The sequence below is a fragment of the Somniosus microcephalus genome, chromosome 8 (genome assembly GCF_052327205.1).
Source record: "Somniosus microcephalus isolate GS21.2 chromosome 8, FLI_Smic_1.0, whole genome shotgun sequence".
NCBI classification, from domain to species: Eukaryota; Metazoa; Chordata; class Chondrichthyes; order Squaliformes; family Somniosidae; genus Somniosus; species Somniosus microcephalus.
In genome coordinates this window covers 249,795,358-249,818,119 of record NC_140994.1, presented here as the reverse complement: position 1 = coordinate 249,818,119, position 22,762 = coordinate 249,795,358, and the positions used below count along the sequence as shown (strand labels likewise).

Here is a 22,762-nt window from a genome sequence, read left to right as displayed (position 1 = left end):
GCTTGCGTTTTCTTCAATTTTAATCATCGCTGTCATGCCTTTAAGTGTTCCGAGTCCTTGCTGGAACACTTCTTTCGCATCAGTTAGGATCTTTGACAGTCGCCCATGTGTGACGTCGTCATCCTTTTTGTCAGCCACAGTCAGTGCCTGTATGGAATGCCAATCTAGCTGTATCTTCCGGATCCTTTCACGTCGCCAATGTTAGGTCTGTGTATCTTAATGTTGTGTCCTTCAATAATCAGACAACAGACTGCAGGGAACGATTCAACAGGTGTTTACTGAATGAGGGTTACTCTAGAACTAACTGTACAGATCACTACTCAGGGTTTATATACAGGTGTGGTCACTGCCGGTACTACAGTATACATGAGCTGTAAAAAGTAGTTCTCTCCCTTAAGGTATATATACATTACATACATTACAACTGTTGGCGGACATCCTCTGGGTTTTGGAGCCTGTGATAGCCCTGCCAAAGTCTGCTCCTCCTGCGACTGTGCAGGGGCAGATTCGGCCATCGCTGTCCGAGGAGGCATCGGGGCTCTGATTGGGGGGATGGCAACGGGGGAGAAATGTAAACGCTTTGAGAGGAGCCCCCACTTCCCTCTCCCCTCTTGCCATCATCCCTCTCATGGGCCACCTGCACTTCCCTGCTAGCAAAGAGCTGGTGAGTACCTTGCTGCACATCACTCAGGCTATGAGAACCCATGAGTACGCTGACATCTCTCCTAAACAGGAGGTCTATGAGCCTCTGCCATCTATTCTCCATAGATAACCATCTATTCTCCATAGAGACCACGTGCTCCTGTGAGTGCCGCATTAGCTGCCCCATGCAGGTGGCCATCCTTTCCATGGAAGAGCCTACTGTTGCCATCGCCTGCGACACGGTGGTGCTCATGTTGGAGATGGACTCCTCCATTCTCTGCACATTTGCAGAAAATACAGTCGCAAAATCTCCTGCACTTCTTGCTGCATCTGCAGGATCGCCCTCTTTCTGGACGGCCCCCGAGACTGAGCGTCTACATGCAGCTGAGCAGAGCTGGGATTGTCCTGCGCCCTCCGGCTAGGAGTCTCCACTGCTGTCCCTGTCTCCACCATCTGCTCTTGCTCACTTGTGACTTGTGGCGGAGCCGGTGACAAAAATACTCTATCTCGCATTGGACCCGCCAAGGTGTGCATCTGTGCGCTGGTGCTGGATGCGCTCATGTCTGGTGACGCTGCACCCTCAGAGGCTGGAGGCTCCTCTGAGGAGTCGTCTTCCTCTTCCTCCTGGACAGTCAGGGGAGCTCTTGATGGATGTGTGGGAGAGTAAAGAGATGAGTTAGATATGCCATATGAAGAATGGGTACAGATACCATTATGCACATGATGACAATTCAGTGGTTGATGACATCAGTTTCCATATGAGTGACTGATGTAGGCCATGTAGTTGTATGATATGTAATCCTGTCACCAGGTTGCTGAGGTGGCCCCTCTCTCCTTCTCCCACCTCCAGCTGCTCAGCCGCTCCTGATACTTCCAACGCAGCCTCCTCTGCTGTTGTGAGGGTGACAAATGATGGAGGCCCCCTTCCAGTTCTCCCCCTCTATCTCTTATTGTGGGCTCTCTTTTCCTGCAAGGAGGGAAAGAAGAGAAGGTTGTGTGAGAGTGATGCAATGAGTATAAGGAATGGATGGGTTAGATCTTCAGAGGGTGACTATGATGGATTGGGGTGGCAATGCCAAGTGGCCTCCTTGTGTGTTGTTAGGTGGTATGATAGCATTAGGATGAGGGTGAGTGTGAGGGGTGGCTAGTAAGATGGGGATTTGATAACATAGATAGAGATAGAGGGATGGGTGGATGTGCAAGATATGTTGGTGTGAGTAAGGATGTGCAGGAGTAAGGTTGGGAAGGCAGATTGATGGGGATGTGTTGAGAGGCACAGCAGGATGAGGTTGAGTGTAGCTTTGTACTCACCTTTCCAGATCTAACGAGGTCATTGAAACTTTTCCGGCACTGCACCCAGGTCCTCCTGAATACATCCCTGCTGTTGACCACCTCTGCAATTTGGAGCCAGGCTATTTTTGTCTCCTGGGGAGGTCTCTCCCGCCCATTGGAAGGGAGGAGGGCCTCCCTGCGTGCTCTGACTCCCTCCACAAGCATATGGAGGGATTCATTGGAGAACCTGGGTGCAGCCTTCTGCCTCTGTGCAGTCATGTTTCCAAATGTTTGGAGCAATGAAAACCTCCAGTGCAGTGACTGCACACTCCTAGATGAAACTTCAAATGCAATGTGGCCATGGCTCCTTTTAAATGTCCCGGCTGAAAACGTGCCATCGATGACATCATCAGAACTGCACCATTTAATAGGGCGGGGTAACGCGCAGGGCGGGCTTAATAGGCCCCATTAGCGCAAAGTCGATTTCTTCAGCGGGATGGAAGCAACAACGGGGTCGCGACACGCCACACTGACCGACCCGCACACAAACCGCCCAGGTAAAGAAAATTCCGGCCCATGTGTTTAAGAGCTGAAATGATTGGCTTGTCTCTGAAATTCCTTTGCTAAAATCCGCCTCCTTTCCATCTCCCTCCCTTCCTTTAAGATCCTCATTAAAGTTCAGCTCTTTGACTGAGCCTTTGATAACCCTTTGTAATCCCTCTATGAAGCGCCCTGGGATGTTTTATTCGATAAAGGTGTTGTATAGTGCAAAAAAATAATGGCCCAGAAATTCGGGTCCCCACGGGTGAGTACGCGCTGGGTACTCACCCGTAGGCCCAACGAAAGTGCCGGTTTCGTGCATGCACTGCGCATGCGCGGGAAACCGGAACTTCCGTTCCCTTAAAGGAAGGGGTTCAGAGGTCGAACGCGTGCGCCAGAGAGGCAGCGCATGCGCCTGGAACTTCTGTTTTTTTTCCAGGTTTCTCCGGGAGGGTAAGTCTCCAGCAGTTACACTTATAAAAAGCAGGCACAAGGCCTGCTTTTAACAAGGTAAGTGGTGAATTAATTAAAATTAAAACATTTTTCCACTGGTTTATTTTTAAATACTAGTTATTATAAAAATGTGATGTTTTTTAAAAATTTATTTGAAATTTTAGTGATGTTTTGGGGCTTATAGTATTTATAGTTTTGACAGCTCTTCCTGTCAATTTTATGAATACAGATTCCCTGCTACCATTGGCTCTCCATGGCCCACGTGATCCCAGGGGACGCTTCGAACTAACTGCGCCCCTGGGATATGCAAGCACTGCGCACCGGCAGTTGGAGGAGGTCCAGGATCGGAATCCCACGCGGGCCCACAGCTCAACGGCCGGCGCGCTAGGTAAGTGCAAGTCGGAAGCTTGCACCCGCGGGAAGCCCCCGACCCGAATTTCTGGGCCATTCTTAGAGCCAGGCCATTCAGGAGTATAATCAGGAAGCACTTTTTCACGCAAGGGGTAGTAGAAATCTGGAACTCTTTCACCCAAAATGGCTGTGGATGCTGGGGGACTATTGAAACTTTGAAGACTGAGATAGATTGAATTTTGTTAGGTAAGGGTATGAAGGGATGTGGAGCAAAGGCGGGTAAATGGAGTCGAGGTGCAGATTAGCCATGAACTAATTGAATGCCGCAGCGGGCTTGAGGGGCCGAATGGCCTACTCCTGTTGCTATATTCCAAGTTGTTGTCACTTCGGTCCTGAGGCTCAGTGAGACCAGGGGAAGCAAGGGTTCCTGCCTAACCCATGGCTGTGTCTAGTAACCTTTCAAGTGGGGATCGCAAACTAGCCCATATTTTCCCAGTCCCAAGTAAATTTGACTCAGAAAGCAGTCTCGCACAGAACTGCACGCACACTTCAAGGGCTAGAAAAATATCATCCAACTCTTAATGTTGTGTGTGACAGGACAAGGTGTTGTTGAGTTAATAAATACCGCTATATGCAAACACTGCAATAATTGGTGCTGTTTTTCCTTTTTCCAAGATAATAATAAAATCCTAATTGTGACACGGGAGCAAAAGAAAAATCCTAAAAAAGTATATTTCCACACTTGAGAGGGTGCAGTGGTAACCAACAGTGCTCATTTTGGATGTCAAGAATTTAAATCCTGAGGAAAGCTTGAGAAAATTGGCCTTGTTTTCTCTGAGAAAGAGACTGGATGATGACTTAATGGAACCTTTCAAGATTGCGAAGCACATCTGAGCTTGGTAACTGTTTCACTTTGGCAAAGGGCTCTTGTAAAAGGGGATCAGTGTTAATAATTTATGGATAAAAAGGGAAATCGGATGAAAGTTTCTTCTTCTCACGCAGAATTACATAGAAATCACATCAGAGAAACAGGGTGTCCAAGAAACAGACTGGTTCATATTGGTGGTTACCCTCTGCATGAGCAGGAAGCTTAATCCCATATGCCCACTCAGGTGCACATCTCTTTATTCTCATACGGACACAAACACCAGCGGCAGCAGAGAGAGTGGCCCTGGGTGGAGACTGAGTGCAGAGACCGAGGATTTAAAGAGCGGGGAGAGAGAGAGAGCGGCCCAGACTCACCGGCGGCAGCAACGAGAGCGGCCCTGGGTGGAGACTGAGCGCAGAGACCGAGGATTTAAAGAGCGGGGAGAGAGAGAGAGCGGCCCAGACTCACTGGCGGCAGAGGCGGCAAGAGCGGCCCTGGGTGGAGACTGAGCGCAGAGACCGAGTGCGGCTTAAAAATAGTGCAGCGAGTTGGGTGAGTCAGAGAGTTAGGTGAGGAGTGGAAGGAGGAGCTCCCTTGCTACGCCTTTGTTTTTCCTAACTTTTCACCCTGTAGGAATTGGTTCTTACTGTACACCAAGGAAAGAGTCCGAGAGCGGGAGTAGTCGAACAACAACAACCGCAAAATCGCTAAAGTGATGTCACAACCAGGGAAGGAGCTGATTGGTAAGTAGGACCTGGTGAGTATTTCTACATTCCAGTCATTAAAGTCAAAGTAAGGTCTCTAGTTTAGAGTAAGTAGTGTTTAAAGGGAAGTAAGGTCCCTAGTGTATTTAATATTCTTTAATATAAAGGAAGTAAAGGGAGTAAATTAAGGGTAGGACATGGCAAGGCAACTCGGCAGCGTGGCGTGCTCCTCCTGTGCTATGTGGGAAGTCAGGGACACTTTAGGTGTCCAGGGCGAACACATGTGCAGGAAGTGTCTCCAGCTGCAGCTACTCAAAATCCGCGTTTCGGAGCTGGAGCTGCGGCTGGAGCCACTGTGGAACATCCACGAAGCTGAGATCTTCGTGGATAGCAAGTTTAACGAGGTGGTCACACCGCAGGTAAAGAGTGCACAGGTAGACAGGAAATGGGTGACCGCCAGACAGAGTTAAAGACCTAGGAAGGTAGTGCAGGAATCCCCTGGATCCATCTCACTCTTCAACAGACTTTCCATTTTGGATACTGCTGGGGGAGATGGTTTCTCAGGGGAATGCAGCAAGAGCCAAGTCCGTGGCACTACGAGTGGCTCAGCTGCACAAGAGGGGAGGAAAAAGAGCAGGAGAGCTATAGTGATAGATGATTCTATCGTAAGGGGAACAGATAGATGTTTCTGTGGCCAGAGACGTGACTCCAGGATGGTATGTTGTTTCCCTGGTGCCAGGGTCAAGGATGTCACTGAACGTCTGCAGGGCATTCTGAAGGGGGAGGATGAACAGTCAGAGGTCGTGGTTCACATTGGTACCAACGACATGGGTAGAAAGAGGGATGAGGTCCTGCAACAAGAAATTAGGGAGCTTGGTAGCAGGTTAAAAAGCAGGACCTCAAAGGTTGTAATCTCTGGATTACTCCCGGTGCCACGTGCTAGTGAGTATAGGAATAGGAGGATAGAGCAGATGAATGCATGGCTAAAGGGTTGGTGCAGGAGGGAGGGCTTTAGTTTCCTGGATCACTGGGTCTGCTTCTGGGGAAGGAGGGACCTGTACAAGTCGGACTGGTTGCACCTGAATCGGAATGGGACCAACACCCTTGCAGGGAGATTTGCTAGTACTGTTGGGGGGGTGGGGTTTAAACTAACTTGGCAGGGGGATGGGATATGGAGTGGAGCTATAGTAGGGGGTGATGCACAGCCAAATATAGAGGAAAAAACAAGTCAGCCTGGAAGGCAGAGCAAATATGTAACGGCACAAAGGAGTATGGCAAGGCTGGATGGCATTTATTTTAATGCAAGGCGTCTTGCGAGTAAGGCAGATGAATTGAAGGTGTTGATGAACACATGGGAGCATGATATTGTTGCTGCCACAGAGATATGGTTGAGGGAGGGGCAGGACTGGCAGTTCAATATTCCGGGGTATATAATCTTCAGGTGAGACAAAGGGGGTTGTAAAAGAGGAGAGGGTGCCGCAATATTAATCAAGGAGTCAATTATTGCTGTAAGGAGTGATGACACCTTGGCAGGTTCCACTAATGAGGCCATATGGGTAGAACTTAAAAACAAAAAGGGGGCAAGCACTTTGCTGGGAGTGCACTATAGGCCCCCAAACAGTCAGGGGGAGATAGAATAGCAAATATGTAGGCAAATCTCAGAGAAGTGTAGAAATAATAGGGTAATAATAGTAGGAGATTTCAACTTCCCCAATATTAACTGGGATAGTCAGAGTGTGAAAGGCTTAGAGGGTGCGTAATTCTTAAAGTGCATCCAGGAGAGCTTTTTGAGCCAGCATGTAGAAAGTACTACAAGAGAGGGGGCGGTACTGAACCTAATTCTAGGGAATGTAGCTGGGCAAGTGGTAGAAGTGTCAGTAGAGAGCATTTTGGTGACAGTAACCATAATTCGGTGAGATTTAAGGTAATCATGGAAAAGGACAAAGTTTGGAAATAAAGGTTCTAAATTGGGGGAAGGCCGATTTTAATATGATAAGGCAGGATCTGGCCAAATTGGACTGGATCAACTACTTGTACAAAAATCCACATCAGAGCAATGGGAGTCTTTCAGAAAGGAAATAGAGAGAGTACAATGCCAACGTAAAGGTCAAGGGTGGGACCAACAAGCCCAGGGAACCCTGGATGTCAAGGGATATACAAGAATGGATTGGGAAAAAAAGGGAGGCTTTTGGCAGATACAAAGGAATAAAAACAGTGGAAGCCCTAGAGGATTATAGAAAGTGCAGGGGGGTACATAAAAAAGAAATTAGGAGAGCAAAGAGGGGGCATGAAAAAACACTGGTGGGCAAAATAAAGGAAAATCCCAAGGTGTTTTATAAGTATATTAAGGGCAAGAGGATAACCAGGGAAAGAGAAGGACCCGTTAGGGACCAAAGTGGCAATCTGTATGTAGAGCCGGAAGATGTAGATGAGGTTATAAATGAATATGTTGCATCTGTGTTCACTATGGAGAAGGGTGATGTAGGCATAGAAATCAGGCAGGGGGATTGTGATATACTTGAACAAATTAGTATTGAGAGGGAGGAGGTACTAGCGATTTTAGTGGGCTTAAAAGTGGATAAATCCCCAGGCCCTGACGGGATAGCAGGTGCTCTGACACAAATTTTCAGAACCTCTCTGGCCACAGGGGAGGTGCCAGAGGACTGGAGGACAGCTAACGTAGCACCATTATTCAAGAAGGGTAGTAGGGATAAACCAGGTAATTACAGGCCAGTGAGCCTAACAGCAGTGGTAGGGAAATTATTGGAAAAAATTCTGAGGGATAGAATTAGTCTCCAGTTGGAGAGGCAGGGATTAATCAGGGATAGTCAGCATGGCTTTGTCAGGGGGAGATCATGTCTGAACAATTTGATGGAATTTTTCGAGGGGGGGACTATGTGTGTGATTGAGGGTAGTGCAGTTGATGTAGTCTGCATGGACTTTAGTAAGGCTTTTGACAAAGTCCCATATGGGAGACTGGTCAAGAGGGTACGATCCCATGGGATCCAGGGCAATTTGGCACATTGAATCCAAAATTGGCTTAGTGGCAGGCGGCAGAGTGTGATGGTCGAAGGTTGTTTTTGTGACTGGAAGCCTGTGTCCAGTGGTGTACCGCAGGGATCGGTGCTGAGTCCTTTGCTGTTTGTAGTGTACATTAGTGATTTAGATATGAATGTAGGAGGTATGATCAGTAAGTTCGCAGATGAAACAAAAATTGGCGGAGTGGTAAATAGCGAGGAGGGAAGCCGCAGGCTACAGGACAATATAGACAGGATGGTTAGATGGGCAGAACAGTGGCAAATGGAATTTAACCCTAAAAAGTGTGAGGTGATGCGTTTAGGGAGGACAAACAAGACAAGGGAATACACAATGAATGGTAGGACCCTAGGAAGGACAGAGGATCAGAGGGACCTTGGTGTGCATGCACATAGATCCCTGAAGGCAGCAGGACAGGTAGATAAGGTAGTTATAAAGGCATATGTGATACTTGCCTTCATTAGCCGAGGCATAGAATATAAGAGCAGGGTGTAATGTCCGTGTGTAATTGAGACACGGACTGCAGAAGTTGGTTATAACAGGTGTTTACTGAATGGAGACAAAACTGGAACTACTATACAAAGTTACTACACAGGCTTATATACAAGGGTGGTCACTACTGGTACTGCAGTATACAGGGGCTGCATAATATAGTTCCTTCTTCAAGGTACATACACTACACAGGGAGGTTATGATGGAGCTGTACAAAATGTTAGTTAGGCCACAGCTGGAATACTGTTTGCAGTTCTGGTCACCACACTATAGGAGGGATGTGATTGCATTGGAGAGGGTGTAGAGGAGATTCACCAGGATGTTACCTGGGCTGGAGCGCTTCAGCTATGAAGAGAGACTGGACAGGTTGGGGTTGTTTTCCTTAGAGCAAAGAAGGCTGAGGGGGGACCTGATTGAGGTGTACAAAATATTAAGGGACATAGATGGGGTAGATAGAAAGTAACTTTTCCCCTTAGTAGAGGGGTCAATAACCAAGGGGCATAGTTTCAAGGTAAGGGGCAGGAGGTTTAGAGGAGATTTGAGGAAAAACGTTTTCACTCAGAGGGTGGTTGGAATCTGGAATTCACTGCCTGTAAGGGTGGTAGAGGCAGGAACCCTCACAACATTCAAGAAGCACTTAGATGAGCACTTGAAACGCCATAGCATACAAGGCTATGGACCAAGTGCTGGAAAATGGGATTAGAATAGACAGGGATTGATGGGCGGTGCCAACACAATGGGCCGAAGGGCCTCTTTCTGTGCTGTGTAACTGTATGACTCTATGACTCTATGACATACATACGAACATACGAATTAGGAGCAGGAGTAGACGACTGAGCCCCTCGAGCCTGCTCCGCCATTCAATAAAATCATGGCTGATCTGATTACTCCACATTCCCGCCTACCCCCGATAACCTTTCACCTCCTTGCTTATCAAGAATCTGTCTACCTCTGCCTTAAAAATATTCAAAGATTCTGCTTCCACCGCCCTCTGAGGAAGAGAGTTCCAAAGTCTCATGACCCTCTGTGAGAAACAATTTCACCTCATCTCCGTCTTAAATGGGTGACCCCTTATTTTTAAACAGTGACCCCTAATTCTAGATTCTCCCACAAGAGAAAACATCCTCTCCACATCCACCCTGTCAAGACCCCTCAGGATCTTGATTCTCCTTTCCTTCAACCATCTATCTAACCTATTCTTAAATGTTGGCATAAGCCTACGAATTGGAATAAAACAGGGCTGATTTACAGGCGTAAAACGGGAACCCACGGGTACAATATGGCAGACGGCTTGTGCGCATCAATCCGAGCTGGAAATGCGCCACCCACCATGTTGGTAAAATCCTCCTGCAGCGACGTCCAGGGTGCGAGCCTGAAACAGGCATTGGGCCTTTGGCATATTCAACCATGGCGCTCAATGCCTGTGTGAGGCTCCCCTTTGTAAAATTGGTTTGGGACTGACTGCTGCATGCGCCGTGCGTGCTGAGGTCAGTCTTGTCAAGGCACTCGGCAGCCAAAGCAGCGATCCCGAAAGGGACCGCTGGAGACTGCCAGTTCCAGGGGGTGAAGTCCTTGACCAAATCCACAAACTGACACTTTACTGAATGTAAAATAAACCTTTTATTTAGATGGGTAAGTCTTATTTTTATACTGTAAAGTATAAACTAACTGTCTGTCGCTTTTCCAAGTTTGAAAGGATGGGCTGGGACATTAGCAACAGAAGTATCCGCAGTAAAACATTCATGCAGCCCCTTGTCCTCACCTTTCACCCCACCAGCCTCCACATTCAACGTATCATCCTCCGCCATTTCCGCCACCTCCAACGTGATCCCACCACCAAACACATCTTCCCTCACCTCCCCTTTCAGCATTCCAAAGGGACCACTCCCTCCGCGACACCCTGGTCCACTCCTCAATCACCCCCAACAGCCCTTCTCCTTCACCTGGCACCTTCCCGTGCAAGCGCAGGAGATGCAGCACATGCCCTATTACCTCCCCCCTTCCCACTGTCCAGGGCCCCAAACACCCCTTCCAGGTGAAACAGCGATTTACTTGTACTTCTTGCAATGTAACATATTGTATTTGCTGCTCACGATGCGGTCTCTACATTGGGGAGACCAAACGCAGATTGGGCGACCTCTTTGCGGGAAACCTCCGTTCAGTCCGTACGGGTGACCCTGAGCTTCCGGTCGCCTATCACTTCAATTCTCCACTTCACTCCCACTCTGATCTCTCTGTCCTCGGGCTATTACATTTGTTCCAATGAAGCTCAACGTAAGCTCAAGGAACAACTCCTCATCTTTCGATTAGGCACTTTACAGGACTCAACATCAAGTTCAACAATTTCAGATAATAATCCCTGCCCCCATTTTTCATGCTGTATGATTTTTGCCACTCCCATTTGCAACATTTTATCTTTCCTGCCTCTTACAAAAGTACAGGATGTTCTTTCAATTCCTTCCTCCCCTCCTAACCCCCCCCCCCGCCCCCCCCCCATCTCTGCGCCTGCTTAATATCTGTTACATCTCCAGCTTTTTCCAGTTCTGATGAAGGGTCCCAGACCTGAAACATTAACTCTGTTTCTCTCTCCACGGATGCTGCCTGGCCTGCTGAGTATTTCCAGCATTTTTTGTTGTTAGTTCTGAATCAGACATGGTATTTGAATGTGAGGAATTCATTATTAGGGTCACCACCTTTAAGTTACAAAAGCTTTCGCCTGAGGAGACAGTCTAACGGTTGATTTGACAGAAACGAGAGCATTAGATTTCCCGGCTGATGCCACAACCTCCCTGTATCACCGACTTACCTGATAGGAAACCCAAATACACTCCAAACACATACCAAAAGTAGCAACAAGAGGTTTAAGATTAAATAGAAATCCAAGTGAAATGATCCTCATTGTGCAGAAGCCTAATCTACCATGTTCTTTCCAAGAACTTTCAAACTGAAACTCCTTGGGGTCAATTTTCTGGCAGCCGTCAGGCGGCTTTTCATGCGGCCGGGGGCCGAAAATCGCAGAAAAAGCGGGTCGGGACCCCCTCCCCCCCACCTGATTCCCCACCCCGTCTGACTTTCGGACCGCCGTTTCTCCGTCACCCGCTTCAGTCCCGGCCGCCGCTGGTGGGACTGGTCATCGGAGCACTAAACACCAATTACCACCTTGTTGAGGAAGATTTTCCGGGGCCGTTGTTACTTTGGGGCTTTCCCCACATCAAACACGCCTGCGGGGAACCCCGCTGATGAGACCTGGCGTGAAGCTTGCCGGCTTGCTTGCTGTCAGCTGCAGGTCAATCGGAGGAGCTGCGATTTAAAGGGACAGCACCTGTATATTGAAGGACCTTGTTGTTGCAGGTTTGGGGCTACTTCTCCAAGGCTTAGGCACAGCTGTGGAAGGTTGGAGCCTCACACACTTCTTCAATGCGATCTCCTGGGAAGCCCCTCTCGCCACCCTCACTCAGCGCTTCCTCAGCGGAGGCATCTACGAGAAGCATGGGACGCCTTTTTTTCCTTCTCTCCTTGCCATTAGAGGATCTCCAGCAGCAGAGGCGGCAGCCGCAGAACCAGGAACAGCAGGATGAGCACCAGGAGCACCAGGCTGCTGCTCACTCACCTGAAGCTGCACAAGCCAGAAGAGGTCAGCGCTTGGAAGTGGCTTGAGAGCGCCTTGCTGCACTTTAGGGTGCCATGGGGACCCGTTTCTGCACTGGCAGTCCTACTCAGAAGGACTTCCATGAAGGTCTGGTTTCTCTGTTCAATAGATGGCCAACACTGCTCAAGAGATGTCATTCTCTTATGAGCACTCACCATGTTTTCTGTACCCTGGCGAGTTATCTCCTCCATGGAGGTTGCCAACCATTCCATGGTGATGCGTTCATGCACCAATGACTCCACAAAGGCTCTGCTCATCGTCGCTATGGACTTCTCCATTCGCTCCACACTCGCAGCGACCCTGGAGACAAAACCTGCCAGAGACTCCTGCACCTGTGCATGGAGATGCATCACCTGTTCTCTTGCGGATGGACCCAGAGGCAGAGGGTCGACGTGCAGCACAGCTGAGCTGAGCTGGCGGAGTCCTGCGCCCTCCGACGAGGACTCTCCGCTGCTGTCCCTGTCTCCAGAATCTGATGAGGCTCACTTGTGAGCTGTGAAACACCAGGTGACAACACTACTCTATGTCCCGAAGGTCCCCCCGAGGTGTGAGTGTCTGCGCTGGTGCTGGGTGTGCTTACTTCTGCTGACGCTGTGCCCTCAGATGCTGGAGCTTCCTCTGAGGAGTCTGGCTGCACAGCCTCTTCCTCCTCCACAGTGAGGACGGGGGCTCTGGATGGTACTGTGGGGGAGTAAAGGAAGGAGTTAGAGATGTAATGCCAAGGTTCTTCTGGTGACTCCCAGTGAGTTGGCATCTGCTGACACCTGCATCCATGCAGCATTGGCCTCAGTGGGAGGCCCCTCCCTCCCTGACCTAGGGATGGGATACAGAGGGGAGCTGAAATAGGGGGTGATGTGCTGCCAATTATAGAGAAAAAAACAAGTCAGCTTGGTAGACAGGGCAAATATATAAGGGCAAGGCTGGATGGCATCTATTTTAATGCAAGGAGTCTTGCAAATAAGGTGGATGAACTGAAGGTGTTGATAAACACATGGGAGTATGATATTGTTGCTATTACGGAGACATGGTTGAGGGAGGGGCAAGACTGGCAGCTCAATATTCCGGGGTACAGAATCTTCAGGCGAGACAGAGGGGGAGGTATAAGAGGAGGGGGTGTCGCAATATTAATTAAGGAGTCAATTACTGCAGTAAGGAGGGATGATATATTAGCAGGGTCCTCTAATGAGGCCATATGGGTGGAGCTTAAAAACAAAAAGGGGGCAAGCACTTTGCTGGGAGTGTACTATAGGCCTCCAAACAGTCAGGGGGAGATAGAGGAACAGATATGTAGGCAAATCTCAGAGAAATGTGCAAATAATAGGGTAATAATAATGGGGGATTTCAACTTCCCCAATATTAACTGGGATAGTCAGAGTGTGAAAGGCTCAGAGGGTGTAGAATTCTTAAAGTGCATCCAGGAGAGCTTTTTGAGCCAGCATGTAGAAAGTCCTACAAGAGAGGGGGCGGTACTGGACCTAATTCTAGGGAATGTGGCCGGCCAAGTGGAAAAAGTGCTAGTAGGTGAGCACTTTGGTGATAGTGACCATAATATGGTAAGATTTAAGGTGGTCATGGAAAAGGACAGGGATGGGCTGGAAATAAAGGTTCTAAATTGGGGGAAGGCCGATTTTAATAGGATAAGGCAGAATCTGGCCAAAATGGACTGGGATCAGCTACTTGTAGGAAAATCCACATCGGAGCAATGGGAGGCTTTCAGAAGGGAGATTGAGATCATACAATGGCAACATGTTCCCGTAAAGGGCAAGAGTGGTTCCAAAAACCACAGGGAACCTTGGATGTCAGGGGATATACGAGAATGGATTAGGAAAAAAAGGAGGGCTTTAAGTAGATACAAAAGGCTAAAGACGGAGGAAGCCCTAGAGGAGTACAAAAAGTGCAGGGGGATACTTAAAAAAGAAATTAGGAGATCAAGGAGGGGCCATGAAATAACACTGGTGAGCAAAATAAAGGAAAATCCTAAGATGTTTTATAAGTATATTAAGGGTAAGAGGGTAACTAGGGAAAAAATAGGGCCCATTAGGGACAAAAGTGGCAATCTGTGTGTGGAGCCGGAAGATGTAGGAGGGGTTCTAAATGAATTTTTTGCATCTGTTTTCACTATGGAGAAGGACGATGTAGACATAGAAGTAGGGCGGGGGGACTGTGATATGCTCGAACATATTAACATCGAGAGGGAGGAGGTATTGGTGGTTTTAGCTGGCCTAAAAATGGATAAATCGCCAGGCCCGGATGAAATGTATCCCAGGCTGCTGTGTGAGGCAAAGGAAGAGATTGCGGGGGCTCTAACACATATATTCAGGACCTCTCTGGCCACAGGGGATGTGCCAGAGGACTGGAGAACCGCTAATGTAGTACCATTATTCAAGAAGGGTAGTAGGGAAAAACCGGGGAACTACAGGCCAGTGAGCCTAACATCAGTGGTAGGAAAATTATTGGAAAAAATTCTGAGGGACAAAATTTGTCTCCACTTGGAGAGGCAAGGATTAATCAGGGATAGTCAACATGGCTTTGTCAAGGGAAGATCATGTCTGACTAATTTGATTGAATTTTTTGAGGGGGTGACTAGGTGTGTGGATGAGGGTAACGCAGTGGATGTGGTATACATGGATTTCAGTAAGGCCTTCGATAAAGTCCCGCACAGGAGACTGGTCAAGAAGGTAAGAGCCCATGGAATCCAGGGTGCCTTGGCACATTGGATACAAAACTGGCTTAGTGGCAGAAGGCAGAGGGTGATGGTCGAAGGTTGTTTTTGTGACTGGAAGCCTGTGGCCAGTGGGGTACCACAGGGATCGGTGCTGGGTCCCTTGCTGTTTGTGGTCTACATTAATGACTTGGATATGAATGTAAAAGGTATGATCAGTAAGTTCGCGGATGATACAAAAATTGGTAGGGTGGTAAATAGTGAGGAGGGGAGCCTCAGTCTGCAGGACGATATAGATGGGTTGGTCAGATGGGTGGAACAGTGGCAAATGGAATTTAACCCGGAAAAGTGCGAGGTGATGCACTTTGGGGGGACTAACAAGGCAAGGGAATACACAATGAATGGAAAGACCCTAGGCAAGACGGAGGGTCAGAGGGATCTGGGTGTGCAAGTACACAGATCCCTGAAGGCGGCGGAACAGGTGGATAAGGTGGTAAAAAAGGCATATGGGATACTTGCCTTCATTAGCCGAGGCATTGAATATAAGAGCAAGGAGGTTATGATGGAGCTGTATAAAACACTGGTTAGGCCACAGCTGGAATACTGTGTGCAGTTCTGGTCGCCACACTACAGGAAGGATGTGATCGTGTTCGAGAGGGTGCAGAGGAGGTTCACCAGGATGTTACCAGGGCTGGAGTGCTTCAGCTATGAAGAGAGACTGGGCAGATTGGGTTTGTTTTCCTTGGAGCAGAGGAGGCTGAGGGGGGACATGATTGAGGTGTACAAAATTATGAGGGGCATAGATAGGATGGATGCTGAGGAGCTTTTTCCCTTAGTAGAGGGGTCAATAACTATGGGGCATAGATTCAAGGTAAAGGGCGGGAGGTTTAGAGGGGATTTGAGAAAGAACTTTTTCACCCAGAGGGTGGTTGGAGTCTGGAACTCACTGCCTGAAAGGGTTGTGGAGGCAGAAACCCTCACAACATTTAAGAAGCATTTGGATGAGCACTTGAAATGCCATAGCATACAAGGCTACGGGCCAAATGCTGGAATATGGGATTAGATTAGACAGGGCTTGATGGCCGGCGCGGACACGATGGGCCGAAGGGCCTCTATCCGTGCTGTATTACTCTATGACTCTATGACTCTATGACCTCCCTGTGGGCCCTAACCCCATCCAATAATGCCTGCAGTGAAGCCTCATCGAATTTGAAGGCAGCTCGGGGTCTGGCACTGGCCACAGCTGCTGCAGGCTCCTCTGCCATCCTGTATGGTTCGTTTGGAAGCCTTCAGAGGATGCAGTGCTTGCTACGGACCTTGAAAGCACCACGAATGATGACATCATACTGTGGGGATTTCTGACTCGAATTGGACAATTAGCAAGGCTTCCCACATGCTGGGAATTAATTGACCACTTGAGGGAAAATTGCGTGGAGCTGGCTGACACTTTTTTATGTGTGTCAGAAACCCCACATTCGGGGAAACACGACCATTTCCCACACAAGCCGAAAATCAGGGCCATTAACTTTACGAATCTTTCATTTCTCTTACAAGCTTCAGGTTATTTTTTATCCCAGGCTTGATGTTTTTTATTCATTCACAGGATGTGGGCATTGCTCGCATGGCCAACATTTATTGCCCATCCCTAATTGCCCATGTTGTCTAATTATTGCTTTGTGTTTTATTTCATCTCTTTTGTTCTGTTCAACCTGGATGGTATCTCGCACTATATACCTTGGCCTTCATCCTGAATTCTCAGTTTAACAGGAGAACGGGGTGGGTGGAGCTTTGGGGTGAATATCCTAACACAGTGACATAATAACATGAGGAACAGGAGTAGGTCATTCAGCATCTCTGGCCTGCTCCCCCTTTCAATAGATCATGACTGATTTATACCTCAACTTCAATTTCACACCTCTGCTGCATTTCCCTCGATACTCTTACCTAAAGTAAATGTATTGATCTCAGTCGTGAAAGCTTCAGTTGTCCCAGCATCCACAGCCTTGTGGGGGAGCGAGTTCCGGATTTCTTCTCCCCTCAGTGTGAAAAAGTGCTTCCTGATTTCTCTTTCCTGAATGGCCTAGTTCTCATTTTAAGATTATATCCCTTTGTTCTTGATTCCTCCATGAGACAAAATAGTTTCTCCGTATCTACCCTACCGAATCCTTTTTACATTTTAAGCACTTCGATCAGATCAACCCTCAAACTCCTCTCCTCAAGGGAACACAGGCCGAGTTTATGCAACTCTTGTGGTCCTCCTGTTCGTTGGCCTTAACTTCGGCAAAAGAGCTGTGAGAAACCGTGGGCGTAAGCAAGGCTCACACTGCCTTCCAGGGGTTTCCCCGGCTCTTCCGCTGAAGTTACAAGCGCAGGAGCAGGAGAACCTCCACAGAAATTTGTAGTGTATGTAACCGTTCTACCTTTAAGAGAACTATTGTATGTAACCGTCCACCTTTAAGAGAACTATTTTAGGTGTTGCACTACTTTATCTTGGCTGCAGTATACTGTAATACCGGTGGTGACCACACCGGTATATAAGTGCTGTGTAATGAGTGATTGGGCAGATTCGCCCTGACCTTCGAATAGTAAAGTCCTGTTAAAGTTTGCTCTTGTAGTCTGTGTAATAATTTGCAATATAACACACAGATTTTACAGTGGCGATGAGTTCGATCTTACCCTGCGGCAGCGATACATCCGAAGCAGTTAACGAGCGTCGAGAAGAGGCATCCGCCCTCGTCGTTCTGCTGAGAGAAGACTCGAGCCTGCAGAGCAAGGAAGAAGGAAGAATTCAGACACGAAGCCTTCCATCAGCAACAGGCAGTGATCGTCCCTTCTGTCACGGTGGTGAGTGAGCCGATCAGCCATGAGAAGCAAGTCGGCCACGTTGACTGTGAGTAGGGGGGAAATAAAAAGAAACGGAGGATAAGGGCGGTGAACTCGACCACGGTCGGGGGAAAGGAGCCGGACAGAAGCCGGGGCCAGGGACGCTGAGGCTGGGGCAGCGTAGGGCACGGAAGCCGCGGTACAAGTGGGAACGCAGCCGGTGTGAGAGACCGGGCTACAAGCGGGAACGCAGCCGGTGTGAGAGACCGGGCTACAAGCGGGCTGGGAGACGCAACAGCATCGTGAGACAGCTCGACCGCGACCGGCGAAAAAGGCCGGGCAGCTACCAAGGCCGCGAGGCGCTGCGACCGGGATCGTAAGGCGCGGGAAGAAATAAAAAAATAATAAATAAATAAAACCGCGGAGAACTCAGCCGCAGCCGGGGGAGGAAAGGACCGGACTGCGAGAGGGCTGGGAGGCGCGATTGGAAGCCGCTGAGGGAGAGACAGAGCCGAGCGAGCGGGAGAGACAGAGCCCGAGCGAGGGGGAACGGGACCGAGCGAGGGAGACCGAGCGAGATTCCGCCCAGCGGCTGGAACTGTTCGCCGCCAACGGGTTGTCCCCAGCGCCGGTTGCCCTGCCGAGAAAAGGGAACAAGGAAGGCACTGAAGCCGGCGCGCAGGCTGCGAACCCCGAAAGCCAGCGGTCGTCGCCCGAGAGCAAAGCTTACCCCTCCCGCCAGGGGAAGAAACGCGGGAAGCCGCCAGTAGGCGGGGAAGAAGAAAGGAGAGGGAAACCGCCATTTTGAAAGTGGGCGGGGAAGAAGACAAGCGCGGGAAACCGCCATTTTTGGAAAAAAAAAGTAACGAACAAATTCGTTGTTGTTTCTCAGAAAGATAGTGAAGATGCCTAAGCATGGTAACATCAACGACTTCGATTCCGAGGTGGAAGATTGGGCCACGTATGTAGAACGCATCGAGATATATTGTGAGGCCAATAAAATAGCAGATGATGATAAAGCTCTAACCTTATTAAACTCAATGGGGGCGAAGACATACGGGCTATTGAAGCATCTTCTATCACCAGCTAAACCGGCGGATCAGACTTTCGCTAATATTGTTGCTGTCCTGAAGGATCATTTGAACCCCACACCGCTGATGTTGGCGGAACGATTCAAATTTTATGCGAGAACGCAACGGAAAGAGGAAAGCAACACGGAATACTTGGTTGAACTGCGTAGATTAGCGAAATACTGTCAGTTTGGGGAAAATCTGACAGAGGCATTGAGAGACAAGTTCATGTGCGGGTTGTCGAAGGAAGGAACACAAAAGCGACTGCTAGAAGAGAACGATCTTACACTTGATAAGGCTGTCCTTATTGCAGCATCGCACGAAGCTGCAGCGAGAGGCACTGCAGAAATGCAGCTGAAGGCAGCGGTACTCAGCGTGGATCAAATGACTTCGGGTACAACGAAATGTTATCGTTGTGGGAAGACAACACACGACCAGAACCAATGCTGGTTTAAAAACCAGGAATGTAGAAAATGTGGCAAGCTTGGTCACATAGCTAAAGTATGCCGGTCAGGAAAGAAGACCAGCAACAAAAAAAAGTCACCGCAGGAAAAGTACAGCAAGGTACACAAGGTGGCTGAGAAGAGTTCGGATGAACAGAATTCGGATTCAGACCCAAACGGCCAGGAACTGGGTAGTCTGAGAATTCACAATGTGAGTAAGGAAGCTGACCTACAAACTATCTGGGTCATGCTAAAAATAGCAGGAGTCCAAGTAAAAATGGAATTGGACACAGGATCAGCCCTATCAGTCATAAATCGAGGGGATTACAACCGGCTATTCTCACATATACCCTTGAGAGATACCAAGATCGTATTGCAGACATACGCGGGGCATAAAGTATACCCCATCGGAAAGATAAAAGTCAAGGTGAGAGACAAGGGCAAAGAACACCAAGGAATGGACTTATATGTACTACCTGAGGGAGGTCCACCACTTCTGGGACGGGAGTGGATCAGGGAAATAAACATGGAATGGCACTACCTAAAAGCAATAACGAGTGAGAACTCGGTGAAGACAATCAGCTCAGACTCTGAAACTGATGACGATAAGACCAGCCCAGGTGCGAAAGACAAGTCTAAAATGGACTTGCTGACTAAGGTTGGAAAAACGAAGGAGTGCATAAATGCTTATGCTTCAGAGGAGAACAAAGTTTCAGAACAGAATTCCACTGAACAACAACATAGTTTGACAGAGAATTCTGAGTCTGTCCAGTTTACAGACATGCACAATTCTGAGGAACACCGGGCTCGAACTCAACTCCATTTCAAGTTACAACAGCAATTAGAACAATTGAGTTGCCGTCTTGAGCAAGAGATGAAAGCAATGAAAAAGTTCTTTGACACAGAGTGGGAGAATCTGGAAAGACAACAGAAGCAGCTGATGGAGAAAAGGGAGCAGGAGCCCACAAACCGTCTGCGCGAGGAGGCCAAACGAATCAAAGCTGATTCGGTTTCTGAAGGTGCGTGCTCTAATCTGGTGGAGCAAGATGTTCAGCAACTGAAGGCGCTTGTTAGCAGGTTGCAGGCAGAAAAGGCTGATTTGGTCGCCATGAATTCCGAACTCCTACTGAAGTTGGGTGCAGCATCACCGGACGATTCATTTGTGGAAATTCGAATGGTGGAGGCTGCGGATGATGGCGAAGTAGAAACAGCAAAGGAGCCCCAGGGCAAGGTTATAAACATCCCTGCAGCTACTGGGAAACGGATGATGTCAGAAGAGTTAACGGTCAGCCAACTCCTTCTTATGCTGAGGGACAAGACTCTGAAATGGGAACAATTTGAACATGAGCTTAAATCTTCAAAGGAGAGGGGTTTGGAGCTCTCAAAAGTTATTGAAATAGCTGAGGTTGCAACACAGACTGCGAAGATGGCAGCAGAGCAACCCTTGGATGCCAAAAGTACGCTGACTCACGTCAATGTTGAACAACAGAATGCTGAAACAACTGCTCCAGTAGAGGGATTGAATAATACGATCAATCAATCTCCGAATGAAGTTGAAGTATTGAAATCACGAATGAGGTAATTAGTAAAAGACTTGCAGGAAGCCCAGAAAAAGCTGGAGGAAGCTGAACACATGAAGAAGTCTCTTCAGGAGAGATGTCTGGAATTGGAACAAAAGCTGACTAACGTCCAGCTGGGCATGGAGGAAATAAAAGACCCTCTCGCTGGCCTAGCTCAGGACAACACTGATTATTACCACGTCCTGTTGAACGACACCGAATATAACGATGACCTGTTCTGCCCAGCTTGTGGGGAAATCTTCCGAAGTGCAAAAACCCTGAAGAATCACAAAAAGTCGAAGAAACACCGGGAGATGGTGGTGCTGCTAAGGCAACAGGAGAAAGAGGAGGAGGAACTGTGCATGCGGCTGGCAGCGGAGCACAGAGAGTCTCCAAGAAGCAGGAAAGGAAAAGACGAAACAGAAGAAGATGACCCATCTGAACCATTATCACCCCTACCAGATCACGCACGTGGTCCCTCCGAACGGAACCAAATCAGTTTGGAAGTAGAAAAACTTCCCAAGGTACTCAAGCTTTTAGAAGTCAGCAATGCTGGTTCAGAAGTGATGGAAGTTCAAGCTGTTAAGTCCAGTGAAGGACTATTGGATGAGTCACCCCAGCAAAGTGAACCGACTACACCACAGGGAACTGCTACACCACCGAGGCGTTGTCCAGACCGAGTCAAGAAGCACAGGAGGCGCCTCCACAGAGACTGAATCTGTGAACTGTTTTCCGCAGAGACTGAATCTGTGAACTGTTTTCCGCAGAGACTACATCTGTGAACTGTTTTTACATGAAGTTGGATATATGTTATGATGTTATGTTTAATGGGGAATAAGTATGTTGTAAGCTAAAAAGGGAGGATTGTAGTGTATGTAACCGTTCTACCTTTAAGAGAACTATTGTATGTAACCGTCCACCTTTAAGAGAACTATTTTAGGTGTTGCACTACTTTATCTTGGCTGTGGTATACTGTAATACCGGTGGTGACCACACCGGTATATAAGTGCTGTGTAATGAGTGATTGGGCAGATTCGCCCTGACCTTCGAATAGTAAAGTCCTGTTAAAGTTTACTCTTGTAGTCTGTGTAATAATTTGCAATATAACACACAGATTTTACAAAATTCACCCCCAGCATCTAGTTCACCAGTGGCACGGAGAGGGCTGAAAACTGCCAGCCAATAATGAGGTCCTGCTGAGTGATTCAATAAACCTCCAGGCCATTGGTTCATGAATTTGATATACTTTAAAATCCTGTACTCTATGATCAATAATATTCTTTGTCCTACATCGCCGAGCAATACTTTCATCTCCAAAGTGTATTGGAAACAAGCGAAGCATGGCAAAGCAGTAATTTAAAAGAAAATCTACTAACCCATATATATTTTACATGATGACAGAGGCCTTCAAATTAACTTAAAGCACTGTTTCACATTTGGGATTCGGATTATGCTCTCAAATCATCCAACCTTCACGACTGCAGTTTGCTACAAATGGCTATATGAATATATAAAGCTACTGCTTTTAGATTAAGTTAGTGGCACTGTAGGGGGTGGCGGGTGTGGCGCATGCGCCCAGTCAGTTATGCCCCTGACTGTTTGTGAACGGTTCAAATCGCTCCCACGCCCCTGGGTTCTAGACACTGGTCTTAGGTACAGGCAGCGATATAGAAAACTCGGGTAGACAGGTGGTTTGGATGCAAACAAAACCAAGATTTTATTGAACAGGAAAATTAATACAGTCTTAAAATAAATTACCACTGAAATATTATAGGCATATACACTTATACAGGGAATGGGGAACACACAGCACATCGAAGGAAAACAACAATCTTAACAATCCCCTTATCCTTATCCCACCCCTATACCTAACTAGATTGAGCTATGAGTGGCCAGAATTTATGCTCACCAATCCAAGTTCAAAGTCAACTGTTGGAAAAGAAAACAGGTTTTGAGGTTTTGCTCTCTGTCCTCTTAGGTACCCCGTCGCCACGTGGTCTTCAGAAGCGCGGTACTGGAGCTGCTGCCGTGATACACCCTCTTCTTCTCAGCTATCATCGTCGTCTCGTCCTGATGGGTTCTCCTCTTCTTCTCCCTCAGGCGGTCGTCGGCGATAACATTATATTTATCGAACAGTCACCAGTCGTTACCGTTTAGGCCTTATTGGCCAGGCACCGAGCGCCTGTGTATTCGTTGTG

At 48.1% G+C, this 22,762-nt stretch overlaps 1 pseudogene; it reads left to right on the top strand.

Moving 5' to 3' along the window:
• Positions 1–5,027: 5,027 nt before the first annotated feature.
• Positions 5,028–22,721, top strand: LOC147114262 (uncharacterized; annotated as a pseudogene).
• The last annotated feature ends 41 nt before the right edge of the window (positions 22,722–22,762 follow it).